The 12,138-nt window shown below is 42.4% G+C and overlaps 2 long non-coding RNA genes across 8 annotated transcripts; both read right to left on the reverse strand.

Moving 5' to 3' along the window:
• Nucleotides 1-3,755: 3,755 nt before the first annotated feature.
• On the reverse strand, nt 3,756-9,462 carry LOC127291995 (uncharacterized). 6 transcript variants are annotated; one of them, XR_007844892.2, is made up of 4 exons: nt 8,477-9,462; nt 7,937-8,376; nt 6,008-7,743; nt 3,756-5,927 (listed from the first exon to the last, which is right to left on the reverse strand). It is a non-coding gene; the product is annotated as an uncharacterized lncRNA (long non-coding RNA). The 6 variants fall into 6 exon arrangements; XR_007844888.2 differs by having other exon boundaries at nt 7,937-8,032; nt 8,321-9,462; XR_007844890.2 differs by having other exon boundaries at nt 3,756-5,492; nt 5,810-5,927; nt 7,937-9,462.
• Nucleotides 9,463-9,543: 81 nt separating this feature from the next.
• Nucleotides 9,544-11,575, reverse strand: LOC139830452 (uncharacterized). 2 transcript variants are annotated; one of them, XR_011742406.1, is made up of 2 exons: nt 11,110-11,575; nt 9,544-10,123 (listed from the first exon to the last, which is right to left on the reverse strand). It is a non-coding gene; the product is annotated as an uncharacterized lncRNA (long non-coding RNA). The 2 variants fall into 2 exon arrangements; XR_011742405.1 differs by having other exon boundaries at nt 9,544-10,126.
• Between the last annotated feature and the right edge of the window lie 563 nt (nt 11,576-12,138).

Here is a 12,138-nt window from a genome sequence, read left to right on the forward strand (position 1 = left end):
TGCAGGACTGGTGAAAGTGAAGGGAGAACTGAAGAAAATGAACAAGCAGTTAAGGCAGCTGATCAAGTTGAAGAAGCAAGCTAATCTGATGGATGGTTGTTTTTCTGTTGTATAATTGCGATCGGATTCTTATCATTGCTCACCAGACGCTAGAAGTTGTTACAAGGGATACCTTGTTACAAATCCATAATTCAGTTACATGTACTTGTAGTTGTTTTCATAGTTAGTGTGTGCATTCACCGAAATTACCAACTATATTGGAATGCTAAAGAAAGTTGATAATTGTTAAAGGGGTGACAAATAATCCCAATAATTTATTCACCGAAATCCCCCAAATATGCCAAAACTATATCCCCTAAAAGAAAAGGAAAGCGAAAGATAGTTGATAATTGTTAGAGGGGTGACAATAATGCCTTCACCGAAATCCGCAAATATGTATGCCTCATGTTTATACCAAAATTATACCACTTTTGGGCCGTTTCAAATTACCAAAACTATATGCCAAAACTATATCCCCTAAAAGAAAAGAAAAGCGAAAGATACTTGATAATTGTTAGAGGGGTGGCAATAATGCATTCACCGAAATCCGCAAATATGTATGCCTCATGTTTATACCAAAATTATACCACTTTTGGATCGTTTCAAATTACCAAAACTATATGCCAAAACTATATCCCCTAAAAGAAAAGGAAAGCGAAAGATAGTTGATAATTGTTAGAGGGGTGACAATAATGCATTCACCGAAATCCGCAAATATGTATGCCTCATGTTTGTACCAAAATTATACCACTTTTGGGCCGTTTCAAATTACCGAAACTATATCCCAAACTATATCCCCTAAAAGAAAAGGAAAGCGAAAGATAGTTGATAATTGTTAGAGGGGTGACAATAATGCATCCACCGACAGAGAGAGAGAGGGGTGGCCACGAAGAGAGAGAGAGAGAGAGGTGTGGCCACGAAAAGACGGGGAGGGGTATACTGCCCGTTAGATCAGTTGATCAACGGTTCGTGGAGTCGATCCGTGTGACAACGACTCAACCAATCAGGATAAGTTTGGACTTCTGAGAGAATTTGTGACAGAACTTGAGGGAAAAACTGAGTAGTACTAACAATCCAAGGGCACATAAATAGTAAATAGACTAAGGGATTCAAACAAAAAAAATTACAAAATGAAAAATGCGTGTTTTGTACAGTATAATTCATATTGGGATACATCAAAGTATTTGCAATTCAAATATACATGAGTGTGACAATTATGGCATCATTTAGACAAACTATGTTTTTGGGGAAGATGTTTTGCAAAGGGGTTTGAGTGGAAAACCATGCATCTTCATAGCTACACTAGTGATTCTGAGAAGTGGCAATTTGGGGTAAAACTTGATTTATATATGTTTGTTAAGGTTTTCTAGGTGGTAGTTTGCGTAGGAAGACTCCATGAGTAGGTGCCACTATGTTTTTATTTTTGTAGATTTTTTTGCGCATGAAATGACTCAATTAGATATGTTAATCTCATTTGTTGACTCTCTGTTGACCAGCTACTTGAGGGTAAAACTGAGTATATTGCACTTGCCAGTCTAAGTACTCGAGGGAAAAACTGAGTATAGATAAAATTTCTGTATAAGGCCCGAGGTTATAACTGAGTACACCAAACGTCTCAGGGTTAGACTCGTGTCGCGGTGCACGCTGCAGCCGTGCATAGCGGACGCGTGTTGCGGTACACGCCACCTTCGTCTTTATAGAGCCCCTCTTTCTATCCCTCGACGCACGTTCTCACTGCAACCGCCTCTCATGTCCCATCATCTTCTCCACAACCGAAGAAAAAACCCCGAAGAAAACCGCTGGCGATGGACAAGAATGAGATGCCCATTGCCGGCGCATCGGCCGCCGGCGCATCGGCCGCTGCCCCCCGTCCAGGCCCCTGTCGCTGCTTCCAACGTAGCAGCCGGCGCATCAGCCGCCGGCGCATCGGCCGCTGCCCCCGTCCAGGCCCCTTTCGCTGCTTCCAACGTAGCAGCCGGCGCATCAGCCGCCGGCGCATCGGCCGCCGCCACCGTCCAGGCCCCCGTCGCTTGGGACCCGTACGAACCAGTGCCGTACGTCGCGCCGGAGAACCCCTACGACACCAGCATCGTCGACGATGAGCCGGAGGTAACCCTTTGCTCCCTTGTTCTTATCCTATTTCAATCCTTTTGTGTTAGATCTAGCGTTATTAGGGTTCGTCTGTTCCTAGTTCAATCCATTTGTGTTAGATCTTGCGTTATTAGGGTGCGTCTGTTCCTAGTTCAATCCTTTTGTGTTAGATCTTGCGTTATTAGTGCTTGTGATTTGCTTTTGTTTAAGATTTGTGCCGATGATGATGAATATTTGAGCACAAATTGATTCAGGGTTTGGTCAGTAAACAATTGGTGTGTACAAATTTGTTGTGCATGATCTTTTGTTTACTCACTCAAATCCTGGATATAAGTGTGTCCAATGTAACTGAGGCTACCTCTTTTTTTCGAGCCCATATTATCATGCATGATCTTTGTTCACTCTCTGTTCCATCATCGTTGCAATTGACTCCGTGTTTTTTTACACGATCTTTGGTGCTACGTGACAGGTGCAGAGCAGCGACGTCGACAGCGACGACGAGTCCTTCCACACCAAGACTCGTCACGTCCTCAGGTGGCTGCAGTCCGGCCACTAGCCCCTTTGCTCGAGGCATTTACAAGTGCCCCTTCTGCAACAGGAAGCTCCGCGCCACCGACTTCAACTGTCTGGTGAACCATGCTGAATCCATTGGCAGATGCGGCGCTAGAGTTGGAACGACGGTGAACGTGCATGCGTTCATGGCCAAACACAAAGCACTTGGGATTCACCTGCGCAACCTCCAGGCGAGTCACAGGCGCAACCTGGAGGCGTTGAACATGCCTACTGCACTCTCTGTATGTGACTGCTCTATCTGTAGAGCAGCTTAAATTCATGTAAAATGTAGCTTATGTTGTAGGGTTCTATCGGTACTACTGTTGGATCTGTCGTGAATATATTTATGCTATGTTGACTGCTGTATGCAGCTTATCCTATATTTTCTCTGGATTTGTGCCCTAGATTTCCTACCTGATTGGGTAAAAACGAAGGCATAAAGAAATGAATGGCGTTAAAAAAACAGAAGGAGAAGCTGCTCTAGATTTGCTACCAATTTGGGCTATCAAATATGAATGAGATCGAGCGAGAGAGAGGAAAAAGGTACATTGAAAACTGCTAATCTGGGCGAAAGAGACAGAAACTACTCGTGCCCACGTCCCGGACCCACACGGCTCCACACGCTACGGCCCCACACGCTACGGCCAGACAAACATGGTCTCGTCCTGTCCCACGCGGTTCCTTCCTACCAGCCCCACACGACGCGACCCCACAAACGACACGACCCCACTCGTCAGCACGGAACGGTCAACTTAACGGATTCCTGCTGTCTGAGCTGCTTCTGCGGGTTTCAAACAAGGATTTGGAGAAAACTGAGGAAAAACTAAGGAGCTGGGGAAAACTGAGCACAACTAAGTAACCGAGGGCACAAAAATAGAAATCCCTATAATAAAAATAAGTAATCACTAATGTCGATCAAACAGCTAGACAAAATGAATTCAGAAGCATAAGAAGCTAGGAAATTAGTAACAATTGCGAGGAAAAGACAAATGGATAATAGAAGGCAGCAGTGATGATGCAATATGAAATTCCATTAGTGTTCTGCAGTGCTAGGACCGTATAGTTTCAAACCATTTATAAGACACATTCCTTTGTTAGCTAATAAAAAAATGTGTGATCAACCAGAAGAGAGGCCTTTATCAAAGGTACTAACAACTTGTGATGATTTGGAACTAACGAAGGCTGTAGAAGAGATTAAATCCAATATACCCTGGAAGCAATATTTTCCCAAACGCTCAAGGCTTCTAGCATTCGGGCATCACATGGACATGAGCGAAAGCACCTTTTCACAATGACTACAGTATGATTCTAAAAATGAAGTTCCCTGCTGGTATTTAACCTTCGATCCTTCCAAGATCCAGACTTTGGTAAAGTTCCTGTCAAATGAAAATAAACCAAATCAGTCATGCAAAAGTATAAAAATATGGAATCTAAGATGTACCGCTCCTACAGCCTGGATGATCTCTTGGGAGACCTTAAACCTTCTGCTCTTCCAAAGTGAGATCCAGTCTCTGATAAAGAGTCTGGTCAATAAAACTAAACCATTGCATTATGCAAAAGTAAAACAAATATATATATCCTTGATCATTTATTTTTCTTGTTCAACCTCGAAAAACAAAAGTAAAACAAATATATATAATTCAAGGAGAGGCGTACCTCTATTTATATCCTTGATCATTTCTTGTTTTACATACTCACTAATGCTGGCATGCCACGAGAACTAAGCTGACCTACGACTAATACATTCAGTGCCTGAGGAGAGGAAATTGAATAAGTAGTGGATAGTCAGTTGGCACACAGTACTTTTTCTTGAACTATTGCTCGTATTATATCACGAAACCGAGGTTTGGTTACAATCATCCTTAGTCAGCTCATGTACATCAGCAGGAACTGATCCACCTAATCTAGCCAGCTCATGGGCAACTCTGTTTCCAAGACGGCTCACTTTTAGAGACTACACAATCAACAGGTGATACATGAGATTTTTAATATCTGAGACAAATCTAGAAATGACTGATTTATTCGTACCTTTGGCATTTAGTTCAGGTAGAAGCTTTCTTTCTACCAGCTTTTAGGAATATATCAATATCAATAGTATCCAACAGGCAACAGCTACCGAAATGTTTCGAGGCAACCCATGTAAAAAAGGACAGTTTATCACCATATCTTCTATCTTGGAAAGGCAATGCAAATATAGCACCTCTAGTCACATCCACACAAAATTCCCATATTTCTTGTGGTTTGAACTTAACATCAACTATTATAATTGTAATACCTACTAAATCTGGATATGCTCCAAGCAATAACAATGAGTAAACATCAGCGAATGATAACTTCACTGTATTTTGCCAGCCAACTGGTACCATCGTGTTTTAGGAAACTGAGGAAATGCACGGTCGCGCCGATAGATGGGCCACAAAAGCAGCGACCAGCTCTATGAGCAAGTGCAGCTTCCCATTTCTAGGGAGCAGTATTTTGAGGAGATATGTAACGATCAATTAATCATCCAATGATTTTCTTTTCAATCAACTGATGCCTTGCCTACATGCATACAACTATACAGGTACACAACAGCAGATGCAACCGTGATTAAAATAAGCTGTCCAAAAATAGATACGCTGCTAGTAATCTCTCAGGAATCTAGCAATACCAAAGACCACTCATTCTGGTTCGCATATCAGCTCTGGTTCAGCCAGCTCAATCTTCTCGTTTTGACACCATAACCAATCGCCCTCATGCCCAAACTTCGCCGCAATTCGCAACTTGTTTCAAGATGTGTGCGTTGTTTTGGAGGTCTGCCTCAATGTGGACTGAACCGTTGTATGCATGCAAACAGTTATCTTCTAGCATTTAGAAGTTGATTCACAAGTAGTTAAGTGCTGATATATGCAAGAAATGAGACACACTGGTTATAAATGAGATGCCATATATAACCAGTACTGAACAGAATAAGTATAGCAGATGCAACAGTCTACCCGGTAGTGCCAGTGGATTAAGACATTATGTACCTTGTCATGAACTTTCCTGATACAGCACTACTTCTATTTCATACTCATACTAAAACTACTCTAAAGATTATGAAATCTGCCATTGTAGTGAAATGTTTCGAAAGCTACTAAAATATTACCTGTAATGAACAGTAGAGAGGTGCCACCTCCTAATATATGTACCAAACATTGCAAGCCATTATATATATCACATGCCATATTTTCCTCTTTGCCTTGAGAATATTTGTTGCATGCTACCTAGGATTGCGTGACTAAGATCAGACCAACAGACAATAGATAGCAAAGCGAATGACAACTCAAGAAGGCGGGTGACTTACAAAGTTGCAAAGGAGAGAATAACCCTCTAGGGATGATATGATGTAAATTGATTGAAACTTTTGTTCAATTCTTCAACAGAATCAATTAGAACAGATGCTCTGCACCTGGGAACTTGGCAATTTTAACACAGACACACAAGTGATGTAAAGGAAATTGAAAGAAATATAAACAGTTAAAGATCAACAGACCAGTAGGTTTTTATTGATGAACACCAGCACCGCAACAATAGTAGCGGAGTATGAGAGAAGATAACTACAGTTTCCCAGTTCAGAAAGTATTGATTTGACATGTGTTCACCTTGAACAAGTGCTTGTAATTTGTAAACATCTATTGCTAGTGACAGAAAAGGCAGGTACATTTTCTTAGAAAAAGAGAGGGAAAAGTGGAACCATGTCACTACAAACTTTGCAACTTAATTTGAAAAATACCAACTGTGAGTAGGGCATGTGTGTGGGTCGAAAGTTCAAATACAGTGGACTGTTTCACCTCATATCTTATTTTTCAGGACAACTTCCTGAAAGATCAATGAGACTGGCAGTAAAAACATTGACATAACTTGTTTCATCTTAAAGTGGTAGGTATATTCTGACAGTCAGGATGTGCCTGGAAAATGAATACTATACTGAAGAGCTAATTGTTCTACAATCACAAAAAAAATTAGATGTCGGACAAAAGCCAACAATTTGGGTATCCATCTTTTAGGAAGTCATCCTAAAAAAAAATAAGATATGAAATGAAATTCAAAGTAAAATTCTGTAGGATCTGGTCTAGAAAAATAAATCAATGTTTACGGCTTTCAGACCAATTATTATGCACATATTCTACCAACATAATTGCTTTTATAATGGCACAAGTGTATTGTACATGCAACGTCCTCAACTATGTTTGTAGAAACAATGTTAACTCAATAATTACTTCATCTAAAACTGGATACTGAAAATGTAAAAGGTAAAAAAGATTTAACCAACATCATAGAGCAAATGACTCAAAATGATCAGAATGCCACTTGGTTGGAAGTCATTACTGCTCATTACTACTTTTCTTTAAACAATATACAGTTAATGTGAACAAATACAACACGTTGCTGGTTTCCTTGGTACCATTAGCCAACACATGGCTGGTTTTGGTGGTTTTCTGATGTGAACTGCGCCTTGTGGGCATCCAAGCCCATTTCCTTCTATTTATCTCCTTTTTTATTTATATGTAGATATGTAAAATTAGAACTGTATTGTAACTCTGTCAAGGTGCTTCACAAAAATACATCATCCATCGTGTTTATGACGGGTGACACAGATCTGGCGAAAATAATTGGCTACTTTTTTTCTGGTTCCTTTTTTGTTTATGATGGCTTAGGCCCCCTTGTTTGGTCCTTCTTTATCAATATAAAAGGCAAAACTTTTGACTCGTCTAAAAAAATTACACCAACCATTATCTTTCTATTTCCTGTATGAATATCCAGATCCTATCAACTATTTTATCCCATATAAACTGTAAAAGAAAATCCATGCTATTTGTAGGGCAACTTTACATGTTCAGTAGAATGGTACAACGCAATGCATTCCAAGCAAATCATTTTCTTTTGCCCCAATATTTCTTCGATGCAAAATCCATTCAATGGCAGGCAAAATTAAGCTCCAAGGAGAAAGAAAAGAAATACCTGAGAGGGTGAGGCTCCTTAACGACTTGTTGCTGGCTCGAATCTTTCAGGCTCTTAGTCTCCCCTTGCGCCCCGGTTCTGCAAATAAGAATAACTAACTGGATTAGTAAAGAAATTGACATGATATTTATTTAGGTTGGTCGGACTTGGATTGTGGGTAGCGACTTAGCATGACATGATAGCAGTCCATAACACTACATGGAATATATAAGAAATTACTGAACCGCAATACATTCAAAATATGGACCAGACCATTACAGTTCTTACTTACTTTCTTGTCCTTTTCTGTGGTTCCATTCATAATCATTTTTTTCTGCAGTGCAGCCAGATCTTTAACATGTCTTAACTCTAGGAGACTGCGGGGGCTCTACATGAAAAATGCAACTGAACTTATTGCAAAAGTAAGTTTCCAAAGATCTTCACTAACTGATATTTAAATACCGACTTCCTTTGCTACTGAACTTTTAATACTTAATTAATCATGTATTAATAACGCTACAGTCCTTGCATTGTTGTACCTATTATGTTTTCTGTATATAGTTATTAGGATTAAATACTTGTTAATTCTTCTAAAGCTGCACTTGGAGCTAGATCTCCTAACTTTATATCAGAACCTTCTATCTGTTCCACAATCCACTCAAATAATTATTCATACCTCATCTTATCGTAAATGCAGACCTTATAACTTCCTGCGCTGTAAAGCTGCGCCAACTGAAATGCGCATCCAGATTCGATGCCACACAAGTAGAATAATGCGGCTAACAACAAAAGATATTTTTTCCAGAAGAAAGTGAATGCAATATTCACTTACATTGCTTTCTGCAGCTCCAGGTACCTCTGCTGTCGAGATACACTATCCCCTCTAGTAAAACTGCCTCAGTCCGCAAAATCGAATTTAAACACGAATCTATCAATCAATCAAACCCAAAGAGCACGCAAATATCATCTAATATACAAAAAGAGCACCTTTAGTATGAAAAAAAACAGTTTCTGATTGAAGGTGCAAAATGTCACAGATGTACGTCACAAAACCTAAGAAAAAATAACTACGATATATTTGATTTGGCATATGCATGACCAAAATTTAGAGAACCTCGTGAGGCTCAGTAATCAAGCAAAAAAAAAAAAGGCAGTAATCTAAATCAGAACATCAATATATGCCTTCTATGGAGATGGAGAGTTCGATAATCTGTGGAGAAGAAAGCACACATAACTTTGTTTTTTAGAAAGTGCGAATTACAACAAGGATGGCCGCACTAGTGGATTATTAGGGGAAATTGAATACTATGCAGAATCAAAGAAATTAGGTTAGGAAACAAACTGAATATGTACTACATACATTCTCGACCACTATCTCGTCAACTCACCTGGGCGTGGGGGAGGAGGAAGACGCAATGGGAGGTATCAGCTGCAGATTTTCCCCTATCCTTGCCTGCGTGCTCCTGCCTTGTCCCCTATCCCCCTCTCTCCTTCTCTCTTGCCGCATCTTCGGCCGCCGGACCAACGACCCCGTCGTTCCCCATCATCTTCCCTGTCGGCGAGATTTTCTCTGTCGGAGAGAAAATGGGGGAGGCATAGTGCCCTCATGGTACTCCAAAAGCACTGGATTGTAGCAGGAGCCAGGAGGGAATGTGGATTCAGGCTGTAGGTGGGCCTGTCCATGGGTGCCCACTAGCTGACCACCTCTGCCCGCCTGACTTGGGCTGGTCACCGCTACATGTCCGTTCCTTTCCTTGAGACTAGGTGGGCGTTCGCTACCGCACGCACAGAGGAGCTATGCACTGACGCCTCAAAGCTCAGAGTGAGCACTTCGCCAGCTGCCAGGACGAGGCAAGGATCAATTTTTAGCACAGCACAGAGCTTCCTTCAGACGACAGATTTGGTACAACTGCTAGCACATACACTTACTACAGTATAATACATTCATGTATAAGAACACGTCCAGAAATTCAGACTATCTTTAAACCAGTACAAAGGGAAATGACAGGAAAATGTCTCAGGATATTCAGAGTATCTCAAAACAATACAAAGGGACTCCATTCTCTCTCCTCTATCCCTTCTCTGTTTGCTTTTCTGCCATGGATACCTCCATTCTTCCCGTCGGATTGGAGCTCGCCTAGCTAAGCTTCGTCGTCGCCCTCGCCTAGAGACTCCCGGCGCCGCCGCCTCCTTTTTTTTCAGCCCTGCTGAAAGTCGCCGGAGCAGAAACAAGCGCCGCCGGCCTCGACGCCACCGAGCAAGACGAAGCCGGGGCGGAGCTCGCCGGGGCGGGACGTGGACAGAGCCCATTGCACAATGAAGACCATTGCACTAGTACTGCACATTTCTGCTGGCAAACTTCATCAATTGCTTTGTAGAATCTGAAGAGCTGATACTGCTGGCAAACTTCATCAGCATTAGTTGTACATGATGATACCACGTTACTACTAGCAGATTTCCGTTGAAAGGTTGTGCAATACTGCTACAGTAGAGTGATGGATAATAAGAATCAAGTACTGAATTGCTCAAGCTGAGGGATTAAAAAAAGTTCCAGATCTTGACAACAATAATAAACACTAGCCTCTGAAATTATAACTTCATGCATATTTGGATGATCATTGAAGCTGAACAACAAAAAGAAGAAATTATAACTTCTGCATGTTTCATATAACTTCTGCATCAGACATCATGCATACAAGAGACACAGGAGCATACAAATGGTTTTACTGAGACGAAAGGATTCAGCAAACAAACTAGACAGAACACTCCCTTCTAAATTTAAAGTCATGATTTTAAATCATGCACGCGCACATTATCAGGTCATGGAAAAGGTAATTGAGTGTGCAACAGTAGATTCTTCTGGCAAGAGAAGCAACACATAGGCAACGGGGCCAAACTGAAAAACAAACAGAACAGCAACATTTCTGAAGTGATTACCTTCAGGGCTTCAGAGAAGGTAACACATAGATCAGACCAACGCAACACTTAATTCTTATTATGAACAGGTTAAAACCAAAGAGTAAGAACTAAAATGTCGTTGAACAAACAAATTCATAGGAACAACTACAGTATCCCCAGATCCATATTGAAACGGTCATGAGCAAGATTGAAGCAGCAACAGTAATATTTCTTCAGATTGAGATAACAGTTGTAATCATTTCTTACACGATGCGGCATGGTTACAAACACACTTCAGACATCTAAGAACTACAGACAAAATAGATGACAGAGACTTGGGGACTCTCCAAGAACACAACGACAGTCTAGGAGGAGGTGAACTTGGTAGCAACCATTAAAGTGATAGTTCTAGTTGCTACAGAATAGGCTATAATTTTACAGTGGGTTCAATTTTCCCTAGAAAAATCTCAAATTTGTAACAGAGGGTCATATCTGTGAAGCTCCTTATCTCAGCAATGACTGTCTTCTTCCATGAGCTGCAAGCAAGGAGTAAGAGAGGAAGAGTACCTTCTGCAAATCTTCTTCGGCAGCTCCCCATGGACCTCGCCGGATGCGTGCGGTTGAGGATCCCCAAGAACCTCGCCGGCCGCCGGGAGCTCCACACAGGCCTGCTGCTCAAACGACGGGGTGAGAGTGGTACTTTCCCGTGGCAGAATGGAGGTGCCGGACGCGGACGAGGTCAACACAGGAGGCGGAGGGCAGTGGCCATGGAGGGGAGCGGCGAGCGGCGGAGAGAGAGGAGGGGTGGCGGCGGCGCGCGAGCTCGAGGGGGAAGCGGAGTGGAGGGAGGGGCAGTTGGTTGAGCGGAGGGAGGGAGCGGCGGGAGCGGCGGACCGTCGCCGGCCATGGCGCGGCGCGGCACGAAGAGGAGCGGACCGCAGCGACCAGCGAGGAAGAAACCTAGGGTGTGTTTGGTTTGTGCCCAAGATTGCCCCATCAAAATTTTGGCTAGCCAATATTTTGGTTGAGCTATTTCTTGCCCACAAGTTGGCCAATATTGGCTAAAAAATTGAACTAGAGTTGGTAGTGGAGCATTGGCAAGCCAAAAAATTGGCAACTATCCAAACAACAACTAATTTTTTGGTCATGACCAAAAAATTGGTAGGGTATGATTTGGTAACAATCCAAACACACCCCTAATCCCGTCGAGGCGTCGAGCGGCGGTAGGGAACGAGTAGCGGAAGCCCACCAAGTTTTTTTCCCCGACAGTGGGCGTCCGATATAACGATTTAATCAGGCTGGGCTGGCGGCACCGTGGACGGCCCGTGACCACCTACAGGCCTGTTGTGGATTGAGGAACCATGGAGATGATTTGCGGGTGGGGGTGGAACGACAGTGCCGATGTCGGTTGGAGAGGAGGAACCGAGATGCAACACATGGATACACCGACATGTAATAGTTGGACGATGTGGGGTTGGCGACAGCGACCCGCCGGTCGCTAAGAAGGGCGCCCAACCCTGAGAGCTTAGAGCTCTTTAGGGATTTCATCTGACCTTCTGTATCCACGGATCCGAAACAAATGCACGAGTAACCGAC

This window comes from Lolium perenne, chromosome 4 (assembly GCF_019359855.2).
Source record: "Lolium perenne isolate Kyuss_39 chromosome 4, Kyuss_2.0, whole genome shotgun sequence".
Classification (NCBI taxonomy): domain Eukaryota; kingdom Viridiplantae; phylum Streptophyta; class Magnoliopsida; order Poales; family Poaceae; genus Lolium; species Lolium perenne.